Genomic DNA, 27,200 nt, shown 5'->3' on the forward strand with positions numbered 1-27,200 from the left:
TTTTTGGTGAATTTTCCAATGTTTAATAATGGTATTTAAATAAAAATAACCCGAAAAACAACGCTTTTAGACCTTTTCAATATTTTAGCAATCTCCCCTATGAACTTTTTTCATCATAATGGTCACAAAGAAGCTGGTTTTCTTGTATAAATGGCTTTTTTTTTCGAATATTCGGAGTCGACATTTTGTGAAGTTTGCATTAATTTTTCTGCGTTCCTTAACTTTTGGAAGCCTGTAATTTAATTAAATTTATTTATATGTTAAAAACTAATATGTATTCAAGATAAAAAAAACCCCAAAAAATACCATCGGGCCGGGATCAAAGTGTAGTATCTGTTCTGCAGATGCTGCACTTATGATAATTTGTACCAGTCAATGGGGGGACCCATCTATACTGAGACAATTATTATTTTTGGTCACAACCAGAGTGTCCCCTTTTACCCTATTTTTAGGGTAGCTGGTTTTCCCCACATTAAAAACGGCCTTGTGCCTAATTTGCTTTCGCGGGGAAGCAAATAAATACCTTAAACATTGGAAAATTCTCCAATTTTTTTTCTCCCCTTTTTAAGTCATTCAAAAAAATTGATCAACCGTTCCTTAACTTTTGGACGCTACTATATGAGCCAAATACGCTCCAAGATGAAGTACTGTTCCCACATCTGGAGGTAGGGCTGCTAAGAGTACCATTTTCTGCTTTGACCTTCGAAATCTAGTGGACGATACCTTTTTCTCTTCCTTACTTCCTCTTTCTCACAGAAGAGATGTTGCCAATCTATTGTTGTTCTATCGTTATTTTCGACTGAGCTTCTATCTATGACCCCCATCTATACCTTAGACTAAACTTCCAATGAGCAAAGTTTCTTTTCTCGAACTACTTATGTGTGGAACGTAATACCGCAGTGTTGCCTCCCAGCTGACTATAACATTATCGTTTTCAAGTCTAATGTGCAACAAATTCTTATTAAACCGTTCTTTTAAATTATCAAAACCTACCCAAGTTCAAGCATTAATGATCACGACGGCGTTGTTTCACCGGCCACGTGGCATACACTTATCCTCAAATGGACTTTGGGCCTAGATAAGCGATCACCACATCTAATAAAAATATATCTCTATATATAAAGTAGTAGCGTTGGTGTGTGTGTGACTTTGTGTAAACTCTCCTACTCTACTGGATCAGTCCTTACTAAATCTGGCATGATGATTGTCTCCCACCTAGGAATGGTGCTCACCGTTTTTTAAGATTAAGGTCAAAAGTCAAGGTCATGTACATATACTATTTTACAGCCCACGCCACTCGACCGATCATGACCAAACCTAGCATAATGAAGGGTCTCCTCCTAAGAATGGTGCACACTTACACTTTACCTATGTATATACTCTCGTACAGCCCACACCACTGGACCAGTCATGACTAAACCTGACATGATGATGGTCTCCAACCTAGGGATCATGTATACTATTCTTCAAGATCAAGATCAAAGGTTAAGGTCATATTTAGGACAGCTCTACATAACTCCCTCCACCTAGGGATTGTGCACATCAAATTGGAGTTCGCCACCATCCCAGGGCCGCCATTATGGCGCCGAACAACTTCTTTGTGAATTTGAATCAGATTACCCTTTTTCCCCTCCATCTCCTCAACCAATCTTGCGAGCGCACTGGAAAGTCCCGCGGGAAGCGCAGTTATCGTTGCTATATCTTTGATATTCATACCGGAATGAAGTCGGCATATTCCGACAGTTTATGAAAACAGCCGGGAAATGCCGAATTTAAACTTGGTGGCATCAAAATCCAAACGAGGTGACGCACCAAATAATTAATTTTATTAATTAATTAAAATGTACTTATTTGTTACTGTTTTAACGTGCATTTCGATATAAAAAATAATCCGAGGTGAAATAATTATACAATGATTGGAGTAATACCCTAGGTTTATTATACGAATAAGGAGAGACTAATGAAGGATATATATATATATATATATATATATATATATATATATATATATATATGTATATACATATATATAACTACTTAATTTACTCTCATAAAATTAATATACGAAAGTATAGATTTATGCGTAAACTTTAAGTATTTACTTCAAAAGTGCTCAATACGTAGGTAGAGCTAATTAGTAAGTTATAAAATGTATATGGCGATTGAGCTACACTGAATATTCCGCGTTTCATCCACTCTAGGATTCTTCAGGCTTATGCGCGAATTCTGTGGTTGTTTGTGGTTTTTATAAAATTTAATTTTATATTTTATATTTTAATAAAAACGACAAACAGCCACAGAATTCGCACATAAGCCTAAAGAATCCTATATATATATATTTTTTTTTTTACACAGTTATCACCACTTATCAAGGCCCGGAAGCCACTCAGGGATAAGGGTTATTACAAGTACATTACGTTAGTGTGGAGATTTGATGAAGTGTTTACTTAAGGGGGCGATATGTATGTATATATATATATACATAAATATAATACACACACACACACACACACACACATATATATGTATATATATAATATATATATATATATATATATATATATATATATATATATATATATATATATATATAAAATACCAGCGATGGTTGACGTTATGTTGTTTTGAAACATGAACTTCCCATACACACATTTATAGATTCTTTCCCGTTATGGGTAGGATTTTAACACTGTTTCCTTTTCACTTACGTATGGTCTATGATTGTTTTCTTCTTCTGCATTTTTCCTTTTAATACCCTGAAGATGTCCCCTGCAATAGGGACGAAACGTTGATCACCATTTTATGAATTCATTCGGTTTTTCTTTTTTCAAAAGATATATATATATATATATATATATATATATATATATATATATATATATATATATATATATATACAATTATACAACCACTTTTTAATTATAACGGCTATTAAAAAAAGATCATATCTTGGCGTTAAAAAATCCCACTCATTCCACAACGCTATACATATTTTCATTTGCCACCAACTTTTTTGTACTCTGAAATAGAACAAAGGTATCCTTTTCAAAACAAGTATATTGACAAATATTGTGCTGGTATTATATTGTCTTCAATTTCATCACCCTGAGGAATCTTGAAATAAAGACGAAACGTTGATGAACATATAACTTGGTTTGTTCCTTTTTCATTTCTTCACATACATAAAGAAGGTCAGGCAAAATGATCTGACACATTTGTATATAAAATAAAAAGCAAATAAATTAAAGAAATACAAAAAAAGTGTTTTTTTTTCTCGAAAAGTACATATAAGGCCATTCTGTTTCATTAGGTTTTAAAAATTAAATCAGTTACATGGGATCCGTTATTGACCGCACACTGTCGAAGGTGTTTACGAAAGTTGTTTATAACTAGAGTCATTTCATGTGGAATGGCAGTAATTTTCTGACGAATTTAAGTTCTTCAGTAGATCGAGGGCGATTAATGTATACCTTTGACTTGAGGTATCCCCAGAGAAAAAAAATCGCAAGATTTAAAATGGTGAACTAATCTCACAACACAATGAGACCAAATGACCAGGGAACATCTCCCTTAAAATCCCCATCGCACGCCATGAAGTGTGGGCTTTTGCCCCATCCTGTTAAAACCAAATATTGTCTATATTGTAGACCGTATTCAATTTTTTCTGTAGTTTTGCTTATTCATTGTGTCACATTGGTGACAATGCGTGTCGTCACTGAACTACACTTCTGCTGCATGGTGGATATGTTGTTGAATTTCCACTCCCAATGCTCTGCGAGTTTCAGTGTCTGTTTCGTTGAGTTCTTGTGCCAACATTATTTTGTATGGATGCATTTGAAGATCATTGTGAAGAATTCTTCGAGAACATAAGAGCTTGGGCGCGTTTAAATGTCGAACGGCGTAGAGACTGTTGAACTGAAGCTCTTAACGCTGCCACATTTTCTGGAGTTCTGGCGGTGCGAGGTCGGCCGGTTGATTTTCGTTTCAATGCAAATCCAGTAGCTCTGAAGTTTGTAACTCATAACAAGATCGTGTTTCGAGCTGGTACGGGATCATGTCCCCGAAGATTCAAGTGCTAACGGATCGTTCGTTGTGTAGCATTTACGGATTCGTTTGTTTTGATAAACGTTTCCATAATAAAAACGCGATGCTCACCAGTCAAATTCATGCCAGCAACTGAAAAAGCAACGAAAAACAATGGCAATATAGAGAAACAAACCAAAATAGTATTATATGAAGTTTTATTCCTTTTTAAAAATAAAGTATATTTTAGTCTTTAAAAGTTTTTTTAAACGGTTCAAAGAAGCAATTTTTTATTTTCATTTTTTGTCCTGTTCAAATTTTATTTTTAAAAGATATTTGCAGGAAAAATGTTGTAAAAAACGTTCAATTGTTAAAACTCTTCTTTTTTTTTTTGCAAAGAAAATCACAAGAAAAGGTTTGTGCGCCTCCAGGCGTTGTTCACAGAGCCTCTCGTTGAAATGATGCATTTATGTGTTATGCAATTCTTTTTGAGATCCGAATAATTTCTTATTTTTACACACATAAAACACTTCTTCAAGCACCTGCAGTTGTTTCTCTAATATTGATGAATTCATGCTGCTGTTTGTCTCCCTGTTCTTCATGTAACATCTAATTTCTTTTGTTTACATTTTTTTCTCTTCCGATATTTATCCGAAAGTCGTCTAATCTTTGTTGCACAATGATTAGCTGATCGGCATCTTAAGTCAAATTAAAGGAAAACTCGGACAATTTTTTATAAAATTCAAGAATCTCTTCTTTCAAATATACGGTGGACAGCTTCCTTGAGTCGGCAAAGTATACCGATCCATGAATCAGATGGTGTTCGTAGGTATGGCCCGACTAACTACTCAACCACAACCGACTCCACCTTACCCAATCAAACCTAACTTGATTCGACTCCACTGTATCCCTGGTGGGTGATGCTCCATGCCCACCGCCATAGTTTTCTACTGAAAGTGTTTTATAAAGCATTTGGTGCTAAGATCACCAGAACTAGGTATGCGTCTGAACCCCATATTGGCGCTGGAATGGAGTCTAAAAAATGAGGGTAGGCGAAGTGATATTTTCGGCCAGACTCTGAGTCTGCTGTTCCAAGACAGACTAGGGCTTCATCGATGTTTTTCTTTTCTTTCACCCAAGGCTGGTATCGGTAGGAGTGACGGACAACGTCCCAGAGATAGCTAGTGGCAGTAGGCACGGCGAAGTGCATGCCACTAGCTAACTAGTTGGCAAAACGGAAGTTTATTTAAATTTTTAAACTTAATTCTAGAAACATTTACATAATAACACTATGCGCCCTAAAACGTGATATTGAATAAATTACATTTAATGAAGACTTGTTGGTATTCCAACTGCATAACCGGTCGTCTTCAAGTCTAATGTAAAAAACTTATTGAACCACCCTCTTGGATAATCAGTTTCTCTTAAAAAATCTTCTCTCCAATTCACGGCTGTTTCCAACCCTAGCATTGTGGTATTCTACGTCCAATCTCTTTAACCGTTATCTTCAACTTGAATAAACGCAATTCCGCTAGTAAAAAAATGCTACATGCAATCAAATCTCTTGTTATATACTAAATCCGGGTCTTTTTTGGTCTCAAATGCACTCCTAAAGTCTGGGGTATCCAGGTATATTATGGAGTTGGTACAAACCAGATATTTTATTGCCCTTAAACCTAGCTATAGAAAGGAGGAGTTAATGATTGGGAGAATGGTTTTGTGCAAATTGACACCACCCTTCGTCTCAAAATAATTAAAATCATTTAGCCTTTTTGTTAGTACGGGTATTCTGCTAGTTTTGTTATAAACAAAAGTTGTGATAAAAACAAAACAACAACAACAAAAAAAAAACAATCAAATCTTTATGAAACATGATAAGATTTTATTGATTGGTTGTTTCTACATGATTACAAAGTAAAGATTTTTTTATCATTTCATCATCACATATTTTAGATTTAAAGCCTATTAAAGATGGCGACGAGGAAGGTAGTGTCAGAGGCTGGGAAGATAGATTTGCCTTCTTGCTTTTCAAACTCTGGAGTTATTTGCTCAAATTCGCTCATTTCTTATTTTTACACACAAACGTTTGCAACGATTCAGCATCTACTCTGCTGATATTCTTATTCGTCATAAAAATGATTTAAGATATTACTCCTGATGTTTTACTCATCCTCAGAAACAGCTGTTTGTTCTTCAAATTATGTGACTTTTTAAAAAAAATCATTCAACATTTGAATCAACCTAATCCTACAAGACACAAGATCATTTGATTTTTTAAATTTATTTAGTTTGACTATTTTACAGCATATCAACACCTCTTTGAATAATAAATAAGAAGAAAATACAATCGGAAGTTAAATAAATGCAGCAATTGAATCGGAAAAGATTACGCGTTTAAATGACGTCATTCTTGTTACGACTACACAGTTTTTTTTTCTACGCGTTAACATTTTAGCTTGTATATATTCCCCAGCGCATGCGGTAGCCACCCAGTCTATGGTCAGTATCATCTCGATAGACTGCTGTCCAACGATTGACTATAGCACACAACAGTCTCTGCTTTCCTACCCCACACTAACTTTTAGTTCCACCCTCAAAAGCAGCTGTTTGTTCCTCAAATTATGTAACTTATTATCCGTATTATTTGGGTTCATCGGACTACTGTTCTCATCTTGATTGTGATTTTCACAACGTTTCGGTTGATGTAATCTCCGACCTTCTTCGGGTGTATCGTGTCGAACTCGGGAATGTTACTGTCAAACTCGGAAATTTGGACAGAATTTCAGAATTTCAGATACGAAACGTTGTGAAAATCACACTCAAGATGAGAACAGTAACCCGATGAATCCAAATAATACGAATAACCAATCTTCATTTCAAAAATTCAGAAACGTTCTTTTAAATCATTCAACATTGGAATCAAGTTAGTCTGACACAAGGTCATTTGATATTTTTAATTGGTTTAGTTTGACTGTTTTACGGTATATAAACACTTATTTCTAATAATGATTTTATAATAATAAAGACAATCAGAAATTGAATCAGATAAGCTTACTAGTTTAGGTGACGTCATTCGTTCGATGTTTGTTACGAACGCATAGGATTTTAGTTGCGTTAACATTTTAGCTTGTAATTATTCCCCAACGCATGTAACAGCCACCATTTCTACGATCAGTATTATCTCGATACACTGTTGTCCAACTGTCGTTCGTGGCACACAGTAATCCATGTGCTTTTCCTCTGCACTGATCTTTATCTGCAACAGTATACCACTCAAGACATAGTTTCAGGCTACGATACCAAATTAGGGCATCATCAGGAACCACGAGACGCCATTGTATCCTGCAGTCACTATCACGCCTATCAGTATTGTCTCTGTATTCCGGGTAAATATATTGTCAGATGCACAGAACGTTCCGACAGCTCCATCAGTACATTGACTCTTAATTCTATCAGGCCGCGAGCGGAAGCAGAGTTTTATTTGTCGGAGCAAATGTTCCTTTACATTTTCCGGATTCTGGATTCCCCACTGCATGCGACAACCATGTCCAAGTTCGTTGGTATCGTCTTTGTAGTAAGGCGTCATGGATCCAATTTCTGCACAGAAATATCGTCCGGAACCGCTGTCGTACTGTCCGCTATCAGTATCTGGTGTCTACTTAAAGCACAGTTTATAATTATTCAGAAACCATGACGGTATCCTCAGTTCGTTTTCCAAAATGTTATCGAGTTTTATGGTCACTTGCATTCGGAGTTTTCACCTGGTCTTTATAAGCAGATATCTGTTGATAGAATCGTGCATATTTTTGGTGACCCAATTTAAGATCCATCAAAGAATCTATATAAGCCTCATCTGTTTGACTTTGAGTAGCTTTTTCTATGGATTTCCTCTTTGTCGTATCTTCAATAAGGTCACTGATAGGTTTCAGTTGGCCACCAACAATCCATGGATTTTACTTATAGTAGACTGCCAATGGCTTATTCCACCTTTAGCCAAAAGGTTTGTATTGCCTCCATAACACCTAAAAATAAACAAATTAGAATGTATATATATATATATATATATATATATATATATATATATATATATATATATATATATATATATATATATATATATATATGAATCCACGAATGCTTCATGCATTTATAAGCTAACAATCAACACCCAAATGAATGCTTTGACGATAATTACATTTTTCAAAAGGCGAACAATTAAAAGATACATCTGCCTTACTTAAAAAATGATAGGTTTATTTATGGTGTCTTATATATATATATATATATATATATATATATATATATATATATATATATATATATATATATATATATAAACACCCAATACTTTTGCTGATAAGGAGACTTTGTTTAAAAAAAACTATATGTCAAAATTATTGTCCATGACTTAATGTCTATCGCAATAAAAACATCGTTTCCGAAACGATCGTACAAATTATTGGCTTTGTTGTGCTCCTTCTTATGAAACAGATTTTTAATTTTTAGTTCTAATTTGAATCTAAAACTATCAATCACATTACTAAATATTAAAGTAGCTCTAGGATATTTGTCTATCGAGCTTATTATATATCTGCATTACAACGAGCAATTTTTTTCTTGTATTTTAATTAAATTAGTAATTTTACTATCACATTAAAAAACAATCTGCTCTTTAGACTACTGTTCGAACCCCCTTTAAATATATATATATATATATATATATATATATATATATATATGAGCAGATTGTATTTTAATGTGATAAGAAAAGAGTTGTAAAGTAGAAATTTACAAAAAGTTGTTATTATTTGACAGAATACTCCAAAACTGTGTGCTCCTTAATCCACAGAGTTTCAAAGAATGCTATTTCTTCTCATCAGAGGAAAATATTGTTAGCGAAATAGTCAGAAAGTCATGTAAATTTTTTTAAAGAAATAGCATTCTTTGAAACTCCGCGGATTAAGGAGCATCCAGCTTTGTAGTATTCTGGCGAATAAAAAAAAAACCTTTTCGTAAATTTCTATTTTACAACTCTGTTCTTCTTATTATTTATCCTAAGCTCTACTATTCTCAGTGAATGTATTGAGCTTTTTTTCATGTGGTTGGGATTAAAATATAAATGACTATATTTAAATTTGGTTTTGGAATTTGCTTTTCCTTGATTAGTAAACTCCTCCTCATAAGCTTTTCTGATGTATATATACAGTCAGTTGTAATTATCATATCCCTAGCTTCCCTCATCTTGATTTGATGCTTACCGAGTGTAAACTATAACGTAATCTTTGTGCTATGTATTACATCTGTATCGGCTCTATAATACCCATTATATATATATATATATATATATATATATATATATATATATATATATACACTAGCAAAAGTACCCGTCGTTGATTGGGTTAAAAAACAGCCTAGAGAAAATGAACTCTGATTTATGAAAGTATGATAGGTTATGAAAAGGAAGGTTTGTAAAGAGATAGCTTCGAATTTGGGGGTATCAACACCAAAGTAAAATATAATGAAAGTAAAAATAAAATAGATAAACCCCATAATTTATTATACCATACCTGTTCACACTGAAACTCTTATCACAACATTCTGTGGATCTATATTAAAAAACCTTGTTAAACTTTGTGACATATTTCCATTCTATGGAGGTCAGGCGCGAATAAACACCCCATAATTTTATTATACCATATTTCTTCAAACTGAAACATCATTATCAAAGTATACTTACGCAGATAGATATGAAAAGTCTTTATTAAAGTTTGTGCCTATTTCCATTCTATGGAGGCCAGGCGCGAACGCAGACTTCACAATTTTATTATATCATCCCTATTTAAGTTAAAACATACTTATCAAAGTATTATTATGTACATCTATATCAAAAACACTTGTAAAAGTTTTTTTTTTAATTTTTTAATTTTTTATGTCCATACTTTGTGGACCAGGCGCGAACGCAGACCCAACAATTTTAATGAATCATCATTATTCCAAATCAATCATACCTATTCCTGTGTCTCGATACATCTTCTATCATTATATGTGATCAGTTTTCTATAATAGTCAACAATATTGGAGCCTATTCGTGACCAGACACACACACAGACGTCCAGCTTAATATATATATATATATATATATATATATATATATATATATATATATGTATATGTATATATATATATATATATATATATATATATAAGTTATGAAAATATTTATGCTACACAGAATTTTCCGCATTTCATTCTCATGAGAACCCTTCAGGCTAATGCCTAACAGTCACAAAATGCGGAGCATTCTGTATGGCCGAATTGTTTAATTTCATAACTTACTACTAAATCCTACTCACCTATTAAGCACTTTGGAAGTAAATATTGCAGATCAATACATAATTTTTTTTATCTCGTTAAAATTTTATGCAGATACATGAAATAATAAATAGGAAGAGAAACTGCTACACGGACGATTCATAAGGATGACAAAAATGAGACTAACACAAACACTAGGACATGGCTACAAAAATGAAGCCTAAACAGAGAAACTGAATCCCTAATTACAACCTCACAAGATAGCGTGATTAGAACTGATCACATTGAAGACAAGAACTAGCAACACGTGCCAGACGGTCACTTCTAAACCGCCTGCGTCTTGCACGTCTACCCGCAATTCTAGCAACATAGGATTGTTTTATTGACGCTCGTATCTGCATTAGCCTTCATTGAATGTTTGTTTGCTGTTTTAAGCTTAAGCCAGCCTTTTAATTATCGGGATACACACTGATGGTAAAATATGTATTCATTTGTATATCGAGTAATGCTTGTGATTCCCAACCATTGCGTCGCGGCACATTAATGTGCTGCAGAATGATTACTGGTGTGCCGCGAAGAGATAATAGCTAGAAGCGATTTAATTTAATTTTTTTTAATAAAAACATTTAATTTCTTAATCATGATGACACCACTCAATTCCAACTCTAAGTAAAAAAAAGCTATCGAAATCTTATTGCAATTCCTAACTTCGTACTTATGTGAACTGGGAATGTGTAATCTAGAAAACATAAAAAAATAAAAACGTGAAAGACTTTAAAATATTGAAAAAAGTTAAGAGTTTGTCTCTCACATTCGTTCATATATTGCAGCAGTAGTTAAAAAACGCCAGGCACAACTGTCCCACTGACATTCACCATTATTATTCTATACCAAATATTGAATACATGTTTATAGTGGTTGTGGTGAATCTTTTCTTATAGCGCTAACAAACTAGTAACGCAGACACACGTGCATTCTATCTGAAAAAACTAGCATTAACTATTAAGGAAAGACCGAGCGTAGCATATTATATACATGTATAATCATACATATATTATTATTTAGAGTAGTTGCATATTATAATATTTTTTATGGAGTTTAGTCTTAAAAATATTCGGCGGCTTTATTCGATTCGCAAATTGTGGAAAAAAAAAAAGCAAACAAAAGTACTTTCACAAAATATTTCTTCAACAAAAATTTATTTCTTCCAACACAAGTTTGCATAACATAAAATTAGAATCGCAGAGTAGTTATCAATGATTATTTTTTAACCAAGAAACATCAAAAATATATCTGCCCAATTACCTGATAAAAATCTTGGTGCTATTTATGTAATTTTTGTCCACTGTTTTTGCTGCGTGGGAGTAACTTCCGCTCGTTTTAAAAAAGTAAAAAAATGAGGTACTGGCTTCTGCTTTTACGGCTCTGTCCGATTTTCCTCGATAATAATCGTTTTTGGTTTCCAGATAATAATGTATGGTACAGCCAAAATAGACCTTAGAGAAATAATGTGTTCCAAAATACTCGATGAACCTAAAGTATTTCTTGGGGTCGGTTTTTAATGTGGGGAAAATTGAGCTCCCTCCAAAAGGGGCACTTTGGAAAGGAACAAAAATAAAAACTGCCTCAATCTAGAAGGACTTCTCCTCCACTGACCGAGGCCAGAAACATCAGTAGGATATATTAGGTAAAATATAATATTCAATAGAGAATTGGCTCTATAATCATAAATACGAAATTTGCATGAATAAAAAATATATAAGCATATTTTACGAACCTCGATATTATTGAATAACAAGAGCAAACAAATCTACTTGTTTATTTTCACAGGATATTTCTTCAAGAAAAATTACTTTTCTACACAACACATATCTATATAACAAAAAATTAGAATCGTATACAGAATAATTATCGATGATTATTTTTTTAAACAAGAAACATCAAAATATATCTGCCCATTTACCTGATAAAAATCTTGGTGCTATTTATGAAATTTTTGTCCTGTGTTTTTACTTCGAGTAACTTCCGCTTCCTTTCAGAAAGATAAAAAATAAAACACTGGCTTCCGCCTTTATGGCTCTCTTCGATTTCCCGCGGCATTAAGAGATGTTAGTTCTCAAATAATACTGTAAGGTACCGCCAAAATAAAATTTTAAGAAATAGTGTGTTTAAAAATCTTCAAAGAACCTAAAGTATTTATTAGGGTCACTTTCGTAACCTATAAACATATGCATGACATAAAATTAGAATCGCATGTAGAGTAGTTACTGATTTTTATAACAAGAAACATAAAAACAATTATAGCATTTACCTGATAATCTTGTTAGTGCTCCTGGTGAAATATGGGTCCACTCCTTTAAACGGGCCTTCGTAACTTCCGCTCGCTTTCAGAAAGTTTAAAAATGTGGCACGCACTTCCGTCTCTAAGGCACTGTCCGACAAATAGTGCTGATAATCCTTCTTGGTTTCGAAATAAAACTGCAAAGTACCGCCAAAATAGAGTTTTGGAAAATAGTGTCTTCCAAAATACTTTATGAACGGGATCATTTTCGAATGAGTTCAGAAGTAACCTACATTTAAAAATAAAAACAAACACAAAACAAGTGAATTCATAGAAACGGAAATGGTTATGCATTGAGAATATTTCAAATATAGCATAAATAAAACGTCAGACATTTCTATCCTCCACATCCACACACAACCCCATATCCCTACAAACGATACACTACGTTTCGACGTTTCTAAAATTCTTATTGAACGCATAGTTTAATCACACTAAGACGATCTCTAACAGTTATGTGTTAAAGCTGGAAGATTCAAGAAGATAAGTTGTGAAATTGCGATATTCATTTTATTTTTTATTAGATGCAAATGCTAATATTAATTAGACAAAATGTGAAGAAATAATGTCATAATGTGTATGCACAGAAATAGCGGCATGTTTTACAATGGCGATTTGTTCGTTAATGGTGAAATGACCGAATACAGCATAATAACGTTGACACACCGGTTCCCGCTGGATCACCGAAGTTAAGCAACGTTGAACCTGGTCAGTACTAAATGGGTGACCGTTTAGGACGTCCAGGATCTATATGTGCTCTCTGCTTATCTCGGCATTGTTTCCTGGTGTTCTCCTTGCCACTGGACACAAACAGTGTCAATTAAGGAGAGGTGTAGCTAGGGATTGCGCGACTCTTGCCTCACAATTACGCGCGCAACTGCCCCTCCAGGGGTATCCTTTGTCTTTCGAGACTGAACTGAGGGATCGAACTGAATAGCGGAATTTTGAAATTTAAATTCTCAACCACCTGACCGGATTACTGAGTGAGAAATCATTATTTGTCTAAAATGTAGGTGGTAAAAATAAGAGGAGTTGGCGAAGTGAGGGTGAAAATCTAGCTACTTCCTCTGTAGATTACGACGATGATGAACGTGGCGCTCATCGAAATAACTATAATGTTTTGATATTACGAAATAATGTGTATGAAATTGCGTTCTATAGTTAAACAATGTAATGGCTAATGGTGTAAACACAATAAATTTTTATATGCCATCCGTTGTTGCCAACCTACAGTAGTTTCGTCCAGAGGGGAAAATTGCGCCTCTTTTATCATATACTTAATTCATTTCCCTTTTTAATTTATATTTTTTATTTGATTGTGTTTTACTTAATGTATAGCAGTTTCTTGACGAGAAATGCACTCACTTTGCCTCGCATACTTATCTTCTCTTCTTCTCTTCTATCTATTCTTCTATCTTCTTCAATTTATCTTCTATCTATATCTTCTTCTATTTCTATCTATCTATCTATCTATCTATCTTCTTCTATCTATCTTCTATCTTCTATCTATATAAATAAAATGAAGTCATTTTTACCTTCTGAGTTTGGCCTTAATAGGATAAAAACTCAATGCATTACATGCAAATGTAATATGCACAAACTGCAGCACATTATCTGAGGTGTGCTATAGGCCTATTATCTTTACACTTGCTTGATAATCGTTTTTGCATTGGCATACAAAAACTGAAATATTCCTATTGCGGAAAATGCACCACGCCTAATTATACATTGCTTATTTACACTTTATTTTGAAACATTATTACGCTAGGAAAAAAAAGGTTTCCTGAGTGATTCCTTTTCTTTTCCTTTTTTCCATTAACATATAATACATCGTTTCCTTTACATTTACTTTCGTTTCGTTTCGTTCAATGCTTTCTTTTTCTGTTCCCATTTCTCCGATTACAGAGTTAAATATTATTTTTTCCGTTATTGAAGTACAAAATGTAAAATATCAAATTTTCACCTAAAGCGATTACGACCATATCAATCTCGATTACTAACAAATCAATTTATTAGTGCTTTAAAATATTTACCAACTCGGATCGAGAAATACTACATATAAAAATGTAAAGAATGCATTTCTATATGCATCTCGAAAAACCTTTGTGTCGTTTTACTGCGTTTCGTATGCTTTCGTTCCGTTTCTTCCATGTTCTTATTTTTCCGATTTCATTGCGATTGTTAACATCGTTACGCTATAAGTCTTAGCAAAATGAATTTCATTACCGATGCTATTTTTTGCACAAACAAGGTCTTTTCTTTTTGGTAATATTTACTACATTACCTTAGGACTTTACTCTACTAATTATCTTTGAATTATATCAAGAAAACTTAGATTTATTTCTAACTGGATTTTTACGTTGGATTTAGTGAACTTCTACATTAAACTGCGTTAATAAGCTCGCCGTAAATTGCGTAGACAAATTATAATTTCAAAACAAGTATTTCGTTATTCAAGCAACATTGGATTTTTATAAAATACTTTTTTCTTTCTTTTTCTTACAAATAAATTTTGGATACGTCTTTTTTTATCAAAGCAAATTGGAAAGGTCAACAACAAATACATTTAACTGAGTCGGTTCTTTTTTCATTTATTTATTCTTTGTTTTAACTACAATCCTTCCCCAGTTAATACTTTAAAAAAAAATGTGTTATTTCATGCTTCGGCCATAACTTTTTTCTTGGCCCCACGTGTACACACACTTTCTTTCACTTACGGGAAATTTGGTCCTTAATCTTTCAATTCCTATTTCAGTCACCTAAATTACTTAGTGTGAAATGAGTTTAGGAATTTACTGCCAAACCTAATTATTATTTATAATTAAATATTATGAACATTATTAAACTATGTTAGGCAACATTTGCATAGAATGAAATGCTTTACAGTTGTGGTAAAAATGCAACTGAAATCGACTTTTCCTTTCTTTTTCAATTCGGTACATTATTACATTACGTCAAACTCATCGTTCACATTACACATGTCAACTTCATTAGGTTTTCGGGTACGCTGACAAGATTAGGGGCGTCTATTCCTAAACCCGTTCTTAACATGGGGAGATTAGTGGTGTCTATTCCGAAACCCGTTTCATTGAAAAAATTACATGACACATTCATCATGGTTTAAACTGGGCGCCATTTGACAAGCAAATAAAAGAATAAAAGCAACATTGGATTTTTATAAAATAGTTTTCTTTTTTTTGTGTTTTTTTCTTCGAACAAATAAATATTTGGAAACGTTAATTTGAATTAAAGCAACTCTGAAAGGTCAACAACAAATTAATTTAAATGATTGTAATTTTCGTTTTTAACGGGAAAGTGGATTGTTTTTTATTTATTTATTTTTTGTTTTAACGGCAATCGTTATACAGTTTAAATTTAACCAGGATTTGCACAGAAGGTGCGTCAAATAAAATTGCGTCCCCAATTTCGGAAATAAAGTGTAGAAGCACCGTTATTCTTTGCATTGTATTCGTTGAGGGGCACAATTAAAAAAAAATCCTCTACTTTCCCCTAACTATTAATAGTGTTCATATAAACATTCATCTTTTCGTTTTATAATAAACATTCTGTTTGCAAAAAGAAACGTTTACTGCTAACTTTCTTTTTTTTTTTTAAAAAGGGCATATTGTAAAAAGGGAATGTTTTTTGGAGGAAAAAAATTGCAGAAAATATTAAAAGTAAATAAACAATAAAAAATGTATTTTTCTTGAGGAATGTGTTCCATTTTAACAAACCGAGCCACAGCAACGCGTGGCCGGGTACAGCTAGCATAAAAAAAGATTTGACGATTTTATTCTCAGTACCCCTCCCCACACTCTATATCCCTAAAAACGACACACTAGAGTCTAGAGCTGACAGAACACTGGCTTATTACGACAGTTTATTTCTGATCATTATTGAACGCTGTATTGAATCAAGCTAAAACGATCCCTAATAGTTATGCAGAGAAGATGGAAGCTTCTATAAGATAAGTTGTGAAATTGCGATGTTTATTTTTTGTTAGATTCAAACGATTATAATAATTATATTTATTTCACTTTTTAATATGTATTTTTTCTTTGAATGTGTTTTATTTGATGTATGATAGTTTCTTGTCCAATAATGTGCTCATTCTGTCTCGCATTAACCCAATTAATAACAAATAAAATTAACACCTTATATAACGCATATAATAAGGGGTTAATAAACACCTCATATAGCGCATATGATAATGAGATAAAATTAACACCTCATATAACGCATATAATAATGAGATAAAATTAACACCTTATATAACATAATAATGTGAAAAATTGTTAATTGTTTAAAAAATTGTAAATAATAATAAAATGCGTACACATTCGCATTTGCATATCCGCATATGTGTACATTTATATGTATCCCGATTAAATTTTAAATTCTCATAATAACTCCATAATGGTCTTTGATCGTAAATTTAAATATAATTCACTAATAATTTAATTTTATAAATTTAATATTCTAAAATTATTTATTTAAATACAGGGTGTCCACAAAGTCTGGCTACATAATCTACATTGTGCCCACAAAGTCTGGCTGCATAATCTACATGTTGCCAACAAAGTCTGCCTGCATTATCTACAGGGTGCCCACAAAGTCTGGCTGCATAATCTAAATGGTGTCCACAGACTCTGGCTACATAATCTAAAGGGTGTCCACAAAGTCTGGCTACATAATCTAAAGGGTGTCCACAAAGTCTGGCTACATAATCTACATGGTGCCCACAAAGTCTGGCTACATTAAGTAGCTAGACTTTGTGGATACCCTGTATATACATATGTGTGTATGTTAGTATTTCTATGCGTATGTTTGTTTATGTGTATGTCCGTGCGTGTATGTTTATGTATTTATGTATGTATGCATATATATATATATATATATATATATATATATATATATATATGTGTGTGTGTGTGTGTGTGTGTGTGTGTGTGTATGTATATAGATATATGTCTCGTTGTGAATATGTATATATGAGTCTATAAACGCTTAACGTTTTATTCTTCACCATAGAGATAGTTCTTTATTTCTTTTTTATTAGAGTCACTCCCCCTCCCCTAACCTTTATCTTTTCCTGTCACGTGACTTGTTGAGCCAACGAACACATTTGCAACCCCCTTACTTTTTCGACACGAAAAAAATAGCTTGTGAACAGACTAGTTTAACTCCCCCACCACTAACATAATCCACTTTTCTGGTAAAACACGACAAACTTGAATCATTTCAAATGTATATTGTATTTTTCCACTGTTTCCAACGTAATAGATGTATGGAAAATAAAGCCGCTTTCAGGACTGCCAGCAACCATTGTAAGAAAGTAATAAAGAATGCAAGAGAGTTGTATGCTCTATCTGTTAAGTCCAAAGTAGCTGAGCAGCGGCTTGGTTCCCACCAGTTTTGGCAAATAGCAAACAGAATCCTGAACAGAAGCGTGTGCTCCATCCCAACTATTATCAATGGATCTGAGGTAATCTCGTCAGCATCAGACAAAGCCAAACTCTTTGCCAAGAACTTTGCAGCTAATTCTACCCTTTGCAATCAAGGCCGCCAACTCCCAATATTTCCTCCTGTATCAGAAAACACGCTATGTGATATACGTATATCTGTACGTGATGTTGCCAAGCTAATCCAAAACCTTGATTCCAGTAAAGCAACTGGCCCTGACGGTATTCCAATTATAGTACTCAAAAAACTTCAACCTGAACTAGCGCCCATACTTACAAAACTGTTTAAACGTTGTCTTAAGGAGAATAGTTTCCCATCTCCCTGGAAAATCTAATCAGTATGCCCTGTATTTAAGAATTCAGGTGATCGCTCATCCTCCTCTCAGTACAGGCCAATAAGTCTCCTGTGCGTCATGAGTAAGTTGCTAGAATCTGTTTTAAATACAGAAGTAATCAACCATCTCAACAAAAATAACCTTCTTAATGACACTCAATATGGTTTCCGTTCTGCTAGATCTACAGCAGATGTGCTTACAGTTATATCTCATAGGATTAGCAAATCTCTCGACGAAGGCAACCTTTTTAGGGCAATTGCTCTTGACATATCTAAGGCCTTTGATAGGGTATGGCATAAAGCTTTACTTCATAAGATCTATAGCTATGGTATAGCTGGAAATGTCTTCTCAATTATTAAATCATTTCTTTCTGATAGGTTCATAAGAGTAGTAGTTGAGGGGCAAAAATCAGAAGCTTACGGTATTATTGCCGGTGTCCCTCAGGGGTCCATCCTGGGCCTAACTCTTTTCCTGATCTACATTAATGATCTTCCAAATCACATCCTTACATCATTTGTAGACATTTATGTATGCTGACGACACTACCATGTATGGTAGCACATCTAAGACAGTAAACGACCAAGTTCTCTCCAATTCTCTCTCCTCTGATCTTGAGCACGTAGTACAATGGGGTAAGGAGTGGCTGGTTACTTTTAATGCATCTAAAACCAAGCTTCTCTCTTTACATCATCAACATTCTGATCCACATCTGGCATCAATTGAAATCAATGGCTCTCGTCTTCAGGAGGCCTCAAGTTTTGACAAGCTTCTTGGCTTGACCATTACTCCTGATCTTAAATGGAACTCGTACATCAAATCTGTTGCCAAGGCCGCTGGAAAAATGGTGGGATCTTTCTATCGTTCCGGTAGATATCTCACTGCTGATGCTATTCTCTATCTATATAAGAGCCAGGTACGTCCAAGGATGGAATACTGTTGCCACATCTGGCCAGGAGCTGCTAGAAAGGACTTGTCCTACCTTGATAGAGTTCAAAATAGACTTCGTAGCCTCGTATGAGATGTCCTTTTCTCTTCCTTGCAACCTCTATCTCACAGAAGAGATGTTGCGAGTTTGTCTCTGATGTATCGTTATTTTCATGGAAAGTGTTCAACTGAGCTTCAATCTATGGTCCCCCCTCGCCAAACTTTCACAAGAAACACTCGTCTAGCTGTAAACACTATCAATAATTCCCCCCACTCTTTATCTGTGCCTAAACCTAAACGTAGATTCCATGAATAAAGCTTCTTTCTTAGAACTGCACGCCTGTGGAATTGTCTTCCGTTTTCCTGCTTTCCGGCTGACTACAATATGGTTGTCTTCAAGTCTAACGTAAATAAGTTATTGATGAGCCGTTCCATATAAGTTATAAATTTACCAAATTTTCATTACTGATGATTACTATATTGTCCAATTTCTACTGTACACTCTTTAACCCTTATCCTTGAGTGGCCTCTTGGCCTTGATAATGTGGTGATGCCTATGTAAAAAAAAAAAAAAAAAATGTAAATCCAGCTGCATTAATTTTTTAACCATTTTCCAAAAAGGTTGAAATGCGATTTCTCTATTTTTTAGTCTTCTTTTTTAGAGAGCTCGCAACTTTTATAGTTTTTTTTTGAAGAGCTCAGCCTTTTCTTTTTTTCTATGGCGTCGAATGGTTCAGGGTCGCCTGACGAAGTCTCATTGACTGAAACAGATGGATGTTTGTAGCGACCAAATGTAACTGTTTACCCTCGAATAAATAATAATGATAATAATAATAATAATAATAATAATAATAATATATGTGTGTGTGTGTGTGTGTGTGTGTGTGTGTGTCTAATTGTGTGCTCTGTTCAATAATTGAACTAGTGACAACCAAACTAATTCATCTTTTACGCAGAACATATTAATTTTCAGCGGATATTAATAGTCGCAACCAGAGAAGAAGACGAGAAAAACATCTGTTTAAACATGTAAACTGATTTTAAACTGTTGTTTTGTTAAATATTATTAAATAAATCAATTCTATTTAAAAATCCCTTTATCATTACACATGTAAACTTGCGAAAACACACTTGGAATATTTTAACATTATATGAATAAACAAAATCAAAACAAGACGGCGACCGAATTTGATCTGATGTCGTATGATTTTTGTCATTCAGATAATGTTAACACAGTTCAAGTATGATTGTTTCTTAATTTTACATGCGTAATACTAAATGGATTTGCACCATTGATGATAAATGAACATTGGACAATTTTTTTAAATACAAAGAATAAAGAATAAAGTTAAAGTTACCCTCATGCCATTAAACACACGTCCATTACAGGGGTTGTTTTCTTAGAGTGTCATCCAATCAATATCTGCAACAGAGGGATTGAAATTTTCAGGTTATGAATGCATAAGTTCAGTCATCATAGCAATGTAATTAATTTACAATCCACTTGTATTCAATAAGGCGGAATAAAAAATAGAAGGCATTACTTCTGGAACGACACTGATATATATATATATATATATATATATATATATATATATATATATATATATATATATATATATATAGTCTAAAGAAGCTTTGAATAAAAAATGCAAAAATAAAAATAAAGAATGCAGTTTAAATTCCCGGAAAAGGAAAACAAATTAACTTTAACCTATCGCAGACTTAGCACCTACATAATGCGATTTCTAAAAAGTTTATAATGACCAAAGAGAATTCATTTATATAAGTATGAAAAAAAAAAGCCTTAACTAAAATTGTTAAATAGAAATAAACTTAGCACTTGCATAAGCCGATTTCGCAAAAGTCTTCAATTTTAAAACAGAATTTCACTACATAAGGAAGAAAAGAGAAAATCTTAACTAAAATTTTGTAAATAGAAAACAAGGATCGTCAGCTGTTTACCATGTAGATGTTTCGTATATATATATATATATATATATATATATATATATGTATAAGGAATGAAAAATACCAGCGGTGGTTGACGTTATGTTTTGAGAAAAATAGAAAAAACCGAATGAAATTATTAAAAAAAAAAAATCAACGTTTCGTCCTTATTTCAGAGGACATCTTCAGGATAATTGAAATAAAAATGTAAGAAAAGAAAAAGTCATAGATCGTGCGAAAAAGACAGTTTTTTAATCCTACCCATGTCGGGAAGGACAAACATATGTGTGCGTATGGGAAGGTTGGGTTGTTCGATGTCTATATATACACTTTTAAAAATGCGTTAAAATAAATATATATCGAACATCGAACAACCCAACCTTCCCATACACACACACATATGTTTGTCCTTCCCGACATGGGTAGGGTTCAAAAACTGTCTTTTTCGCACGATCTATGACTTTTTCTTTTCTTACATTTTTATTTCAATTATCCTGAAGATGTCCTCTGAAATAAGCACGAAACGTTGATTTTTTTTTAATAATTTCATTCAGTTTTTTCTATTTTTCTCAATATATATATATATATATATATATATATATATATATATATATATATATATATATATATATATATATAATTGTGTGCTCTGCTCAATAATAGAACTAGTGACAACCGAACTAATTCATCTTTTACGTGGAACATCTATTAATTTTCAGCAGACTTTAATAGTCGCAACCAGAACAGAAGGCGAGAAAAAATTTGTATAAACATGCAAACTGATTTTAAATTGTTCTTTTGTTAAATATTATTAAATAAATCAATTCGATTTAAAATCTCTTTAGTATTACACACGTAAACTTGCGAAAACACACTTGGAATCTGTCAAAATTACATGAATAAACGAAGGCAAGACAAGATAGCCACGGCATTTCACCTGATGTCGTATGATTTCGCTCATTCAGATAATGTTATCACAGTTTAAGTGTACTTTTTCTCAAGTTTACATGCGTAGTACTAAATAGATTTACACCACTGATGATAAATCAACAATGGACAAAATTTAAAAAATAATAGATTAAATTAATAAATAATAAAGTTAAAGTTGTTCTCACGCCATCAAAGAGCCAAGTTTTTCCTTCCTCATAGCTGAAGTCAATAACTGGATACTTGAAACCATTGCCTGCTGCCGCTATCAAAGGTAGTAAGTCGGGCTTTGTGATATTCACGCCCAACCTAAATTGGTGCAGACCGGATACCATTTGACTGCAGGTACTCTTTGAAGTAAGAAGCGCCGATGCAAGTTCTGGTTCTTCGAACAGCGGAGTTGTCTAACGGCCAATGCAATGAGAAAATCGCAAGCAGAAAAGGGCAATTAGAAAAGATGAGTTTAAACTTGATTCAAACGGACGATTGGGAAATTTTTGAATAAATTTGTGTCTCATTTTCTCTCTCTCTTTTTATTTATTTATTTATTTATTTTTTTTTTTTGTTGATTCGAGATTAAATAAGGGATTTGACTTCACTTAATGCTAAAACAACTTTTAAACGAGCAGTGAACAACCGACAGGAAAATGAATGATAGTTCTTATTTATATAGACACAGCTTATATTCGGGTTAAGTGTACATTTTCCAATCAGAAGCTTTCGTGACTAATGTAGACAAAAAAGTAAAGAAATGTTCGTGGCCGTATGAGGAAAGTTACAAGAAGAAACTCCTTTTGCTTACAAAATGAACGTGGCCTTTTTATTTCTTTATTTGTTTCTTTTTGGATAACTAAGAGGGTGGAATACGTGAGACATCAGAATACTCGAACTGTTCTGCTTATAACAAGTTCAATACTTCCACCCGATCTATTAGGAAACTATTCTCTTTTAATACATTGCTTTCCGGTGTTATCAGATCGGACAGTCTGAAGATACCGGCTTCATTACCTGAGATTCATCCAACATTCATGTTATTGTTAATTTCCTTGCATTTTGTAAAATTTAATGTTTTGCCAATGTTCGACTAACTAACTAGTTCATAGTGTTAGAGGGTGCTAGGTTGTTCCATTATAAACGTCACGAAAAAAAAAAATACAACGGTTATTTTTTTGTTTATTTTAATTTTATTTATTTATTTACTTTGTTTTAAATTATTCTCCTTTTCAACATGAACGACTATGTTAAGGTTGGAGTGCTTTCTTAAAGATTTATTAGTATACCATTCACATGATCTTAGAATAGTAAATTTTTATTTTTATTATATAATGAATAAATAGAACATTTAATAATGATTAATTGAAATTTTGTTCAGTTTTGTCCGCTTTGTATTGATTTTTTAGTTTATATACTAGTCTACCTATTTTATCTGTATTTTCTGTTTTAAATCGATTTGCTTAGTTCATATCAGCTTCCAATTTATTGGTAATACTTTAGTTTGATATCTATTAGGAAAAAATATTTACACCGTACGCCTATCTACTTTGGCTTCATATCGATTAAGAAAAAATATTTACACCGTACGCCCATCTACTTTGGCCTTATATCTATTAGGAAAAAAATTTATACGGTACGCCTATCTACTTTGGCTTCATATCTATTAGGAAAAATATTTACACCGTATGCTTATCTACTTTGGCTTCATATTTATTCGGAAAAAAATATTTACATCGTACACCTATCTACTTTGGCTTGATATCTATTAGGAAAACATATTGAAACCGTACGCCTATCTACTTCATATGTATTAGGAAAATATTTCAATCGGACGCCTATTTACTTCGGCTTCATATCTATTAGGAAATTTTTTTATAATGTTCGCATATCTACTTTGATAGAGAATTGCATCGGCAATTCGATTCCTACAGGGGCGGTAGAATCATCCCACCATTTTTCCAGCGATCTTGGCAACTGATTTGATGTACGAGGTACCTTCAATAAGTTTTCAGACTTTTTCCTATAGACACTTTTATGGATACTACACATGTGTAACTCTAGTCCCGTTCGAAGTAATCTCCTCCGGCTGCAATGCACTTGTTGTATCGTTCCAACAACGTCTGGAAAGCCCCATTGAAGTTATCTCGTGTGAGCATGTCACTGACCCGCGTCACAGCCACTTTTATCTCTTCAATTGTCTCATAACGACATCCTATAAGGGTTTCCTTCAGCTTAGGAAATAACCAATAGTCACAGGGAACAAGGTCTGGACTATAGGGAAGGTGAATTATTGTCTTAATGCCTATTTTGGTCAAATAGTCTGTGACAATGATGGAGGACCCTTGGGCAAATCTTCTGCATCTTCAGTTCTTCACGAATAATTGTGTGTACAGTTCTCACTTATTGACAGAAAACGATCCATATCCATGAAATTCTTTATTTGCCCAATCAACTCTGATGTTCTGACTTCCTTACTCCGTTCACATCTCTCATCATCCGTCACAGACTCCTTACCTTCCCTAAATCTCTTATGCCACTCAAAGACTGATGCTCGATTAATGCAATATGGCCCAAAAGCAGTCTGAAGCGTTCCATCTGTTTCCCTATAATTTTTTCCATGTCTAAAACGGAATTTTAATCCATATCGTTCTTCTAACGTGTCCCCACGTGACGTTTGAAATTCACTAGCTGTGACAATCAGGCTTTAATAGCGTGTATTCCAATTTCTGTTGTAGCTGTTCATTTGAACCTGAAAACATAAAAATTGGTCAGTCATCTCATAAGATGTATAGAAATAACATGCTGAATTTTCAAGAGTCTATGACAAATTTAAATGCCTGCACAAAAGTCTGGAATCTTATCTCATATGTGTTTCATTTCAAATTAGCATCTCATGTGCGTTTCATTTCAAATTAGGAGTGAAGGTCAGTTCCAGAAGCTTATCAAGACATGGTGCTTACTCAAGACGAGAGCCATTCATTTCAATTGGGGCCAAGTGTGGTTCAAAGCGATTATGACGAAAAGAGAGAAGCTTGGTTTTAGATGCATTAAAATTGACCACCCACCTCTTTCCCCATTGCACCAAGTGCTCCAGATCAGAAAGAGAATTAGAAAGATCTTGATCATTGTCGGCCTTTGAATTGTTGCTATAGATTGTGGTGTTTACGAATGATCTAAGAATGTAATTTGGGAGATCACTGATGAAGAAAGTTGGAAGAAAGAGAGTTGGGCCCAGGATGGGCGCGCTTTTTTCGCCAATATTTTCGAAAGTCGTCACCTTTTCGATTGTCTAGCCTTAATTTATACCTACGTCACTTTCGGTTTGGCGATGGACGCAACAGCAAAAACGTCACCTTTTTTTTTACGTTTTTCCCCCTTCCCGGTACGGGTTCAAACCTGTCTGCCTACTATCCCCTTTTCTTTTTGCTCAACACACACTTCTAAACACCCGGGCAATGCCGGGCACCCAGGCTGGTTTTAAATAATTACGATACAATAATAACGTGATGTTGCAATGCATAAAACAACGATATGTTGCAAACATATTATTGAAGTTTTAAAAGAAACCGACTTAAACGTGTATGTTCTGAAACTCCCATACGGTGGTGATAAATATGTTTCATTTTAAATAAATGAAATACAATAATATTGTGGTGTTTTAATATTCATGTCGACATCAATAAGAGAAAATAGGTACAAATCTTGACCATAACATACTCATGTTTCGAACCGTAGCAGCAACTCCGGCCTATAGCTTTCAGATAGCATTAAGTATGCCAACACAAATAGTATTCCAAATCTAAACTTATAGACCAAAGAAAATGTTTTTTTTTTTTTTTTTTTAATTTAAACGGGACACAGCGAGAGAAGAGACATTCCATTATATGGGATCGGCGCTCATAAATATCTTAAAATGTTTTTATATAACCGTTACTTGTAAAGTGCTTCATTTTGTTATTTAGGGACAATAACAGTGAAGAGGTGGGATCTTATTGTCAAGCGGGTTTGTCGGGGATATGTACGTCGAGGGGGTACAAGTGAAAAGAGTTCATCAGAACACATTCCATTAAAATATTTGTAAAACAGGCACAGTGATGCAACATTGCGGCTATGAGGCAGGGGCTGGAGCTTAGTTGATAAAGTGGGACCGATTAGACTGACAACTCTTTTTTTGGACTTTTATCTAAGAGGGAGAGACTAGTGGTAGATGCACCAGCCCAGATGTGGCAACAATACTCCATGCATGAGCGAATGCTGGCTTTGTAAAGGTACAGGATACTCTCAGGCGTGAGTAGTCTTTTAGCTCGATAGAGAGAACCCACCTTCTTTACAGCAGCCTTTGCAATGTCCTCTATGCATTTGTTCCAGTTTATATTGTCTGCAAATGTTAGGCTGATAAGTTTTAAGGTAGAATTCTCAGGTGGATATGACATGGCATTACGCTAAGTAAGCAGTAAGCAAAATCAACTACAGAAAAATGTTCCACCTTTTTTTTTGTTTTATTTTAATTCAGTCGAAGTTCTCAGAAATCAAGGGGCCCACTATCTGGGGCTAACACTTGAATTCTATATGAGATACATAGATATTCAAATATTCCATTAAAGTTCTCAAACACTGTGTTAGTAAAGAAAATGGGGACATAATTTTTCCTATCCACAGTTAACCATTTTCATATGCTGTAGTATATCTTTCGTTTTTGGTCACTTCATCTTACTGGATTCAAGGACAAGAATTTATCTTATCTGGTGGAGTATCCAACTTCGTGCTGTTAGTTGAGGTAATATCACTTCGAGAAGGTGCACCATTCCTCATAAAAGCTTATGTAAGTTGGCAATAGTGAAAAGATCTTATATGAATACTTCATGTAATTTTTGAAAATTTGTCAGGGTTTACTTCCAGGGAAAAGTATCCTCATGCCAGGTTGTCCTG

At 33.8% G+C, this 27,200-nt stretch overlaps 1 pseudogene across 1 annotated transcript; it reads right to left on the reverse strand.

Moving 5' to 3' along the window:
• Positions 1–5,871: 5,871 nt before the first annotated feature.
• LOC145247838 (perivitellin-2 67 kDa subunit-like) lies at positions 5,872–22,612 on the reverse strand (annotated as a pseudogene). Its single transcript, XR_013863288.1, has 4 exons — positions 22,466–22,612; positions 12,650–12,816; positions 7,749–8,045; positions 5,872–7,678 (listed from the first exon to the last, which is right to left on the reverse strand). The product of XR_013863288.1 is annotated as a perivitellin-2 67 kDa subunit-like (transcript).
• Positions 22,613–27,200: the final 4,588 nt, after the last annotated feature.

This window comes from Euprymna scolopes, chromosome 26 (assembly GCF_053919585.1).
Source record: "Euprymna scolopes isolate OS-2025 chromosome 26, ASM5391958v1, whole genome shotgun sequence".
Taxonomy (NCBI): domain Eukaryota; kingdom Metazoa; phylum Mollusca; class Cephalopoda; order Sepiida; family Sepiolidae; genus Euprymna; species Euprymna scolopes.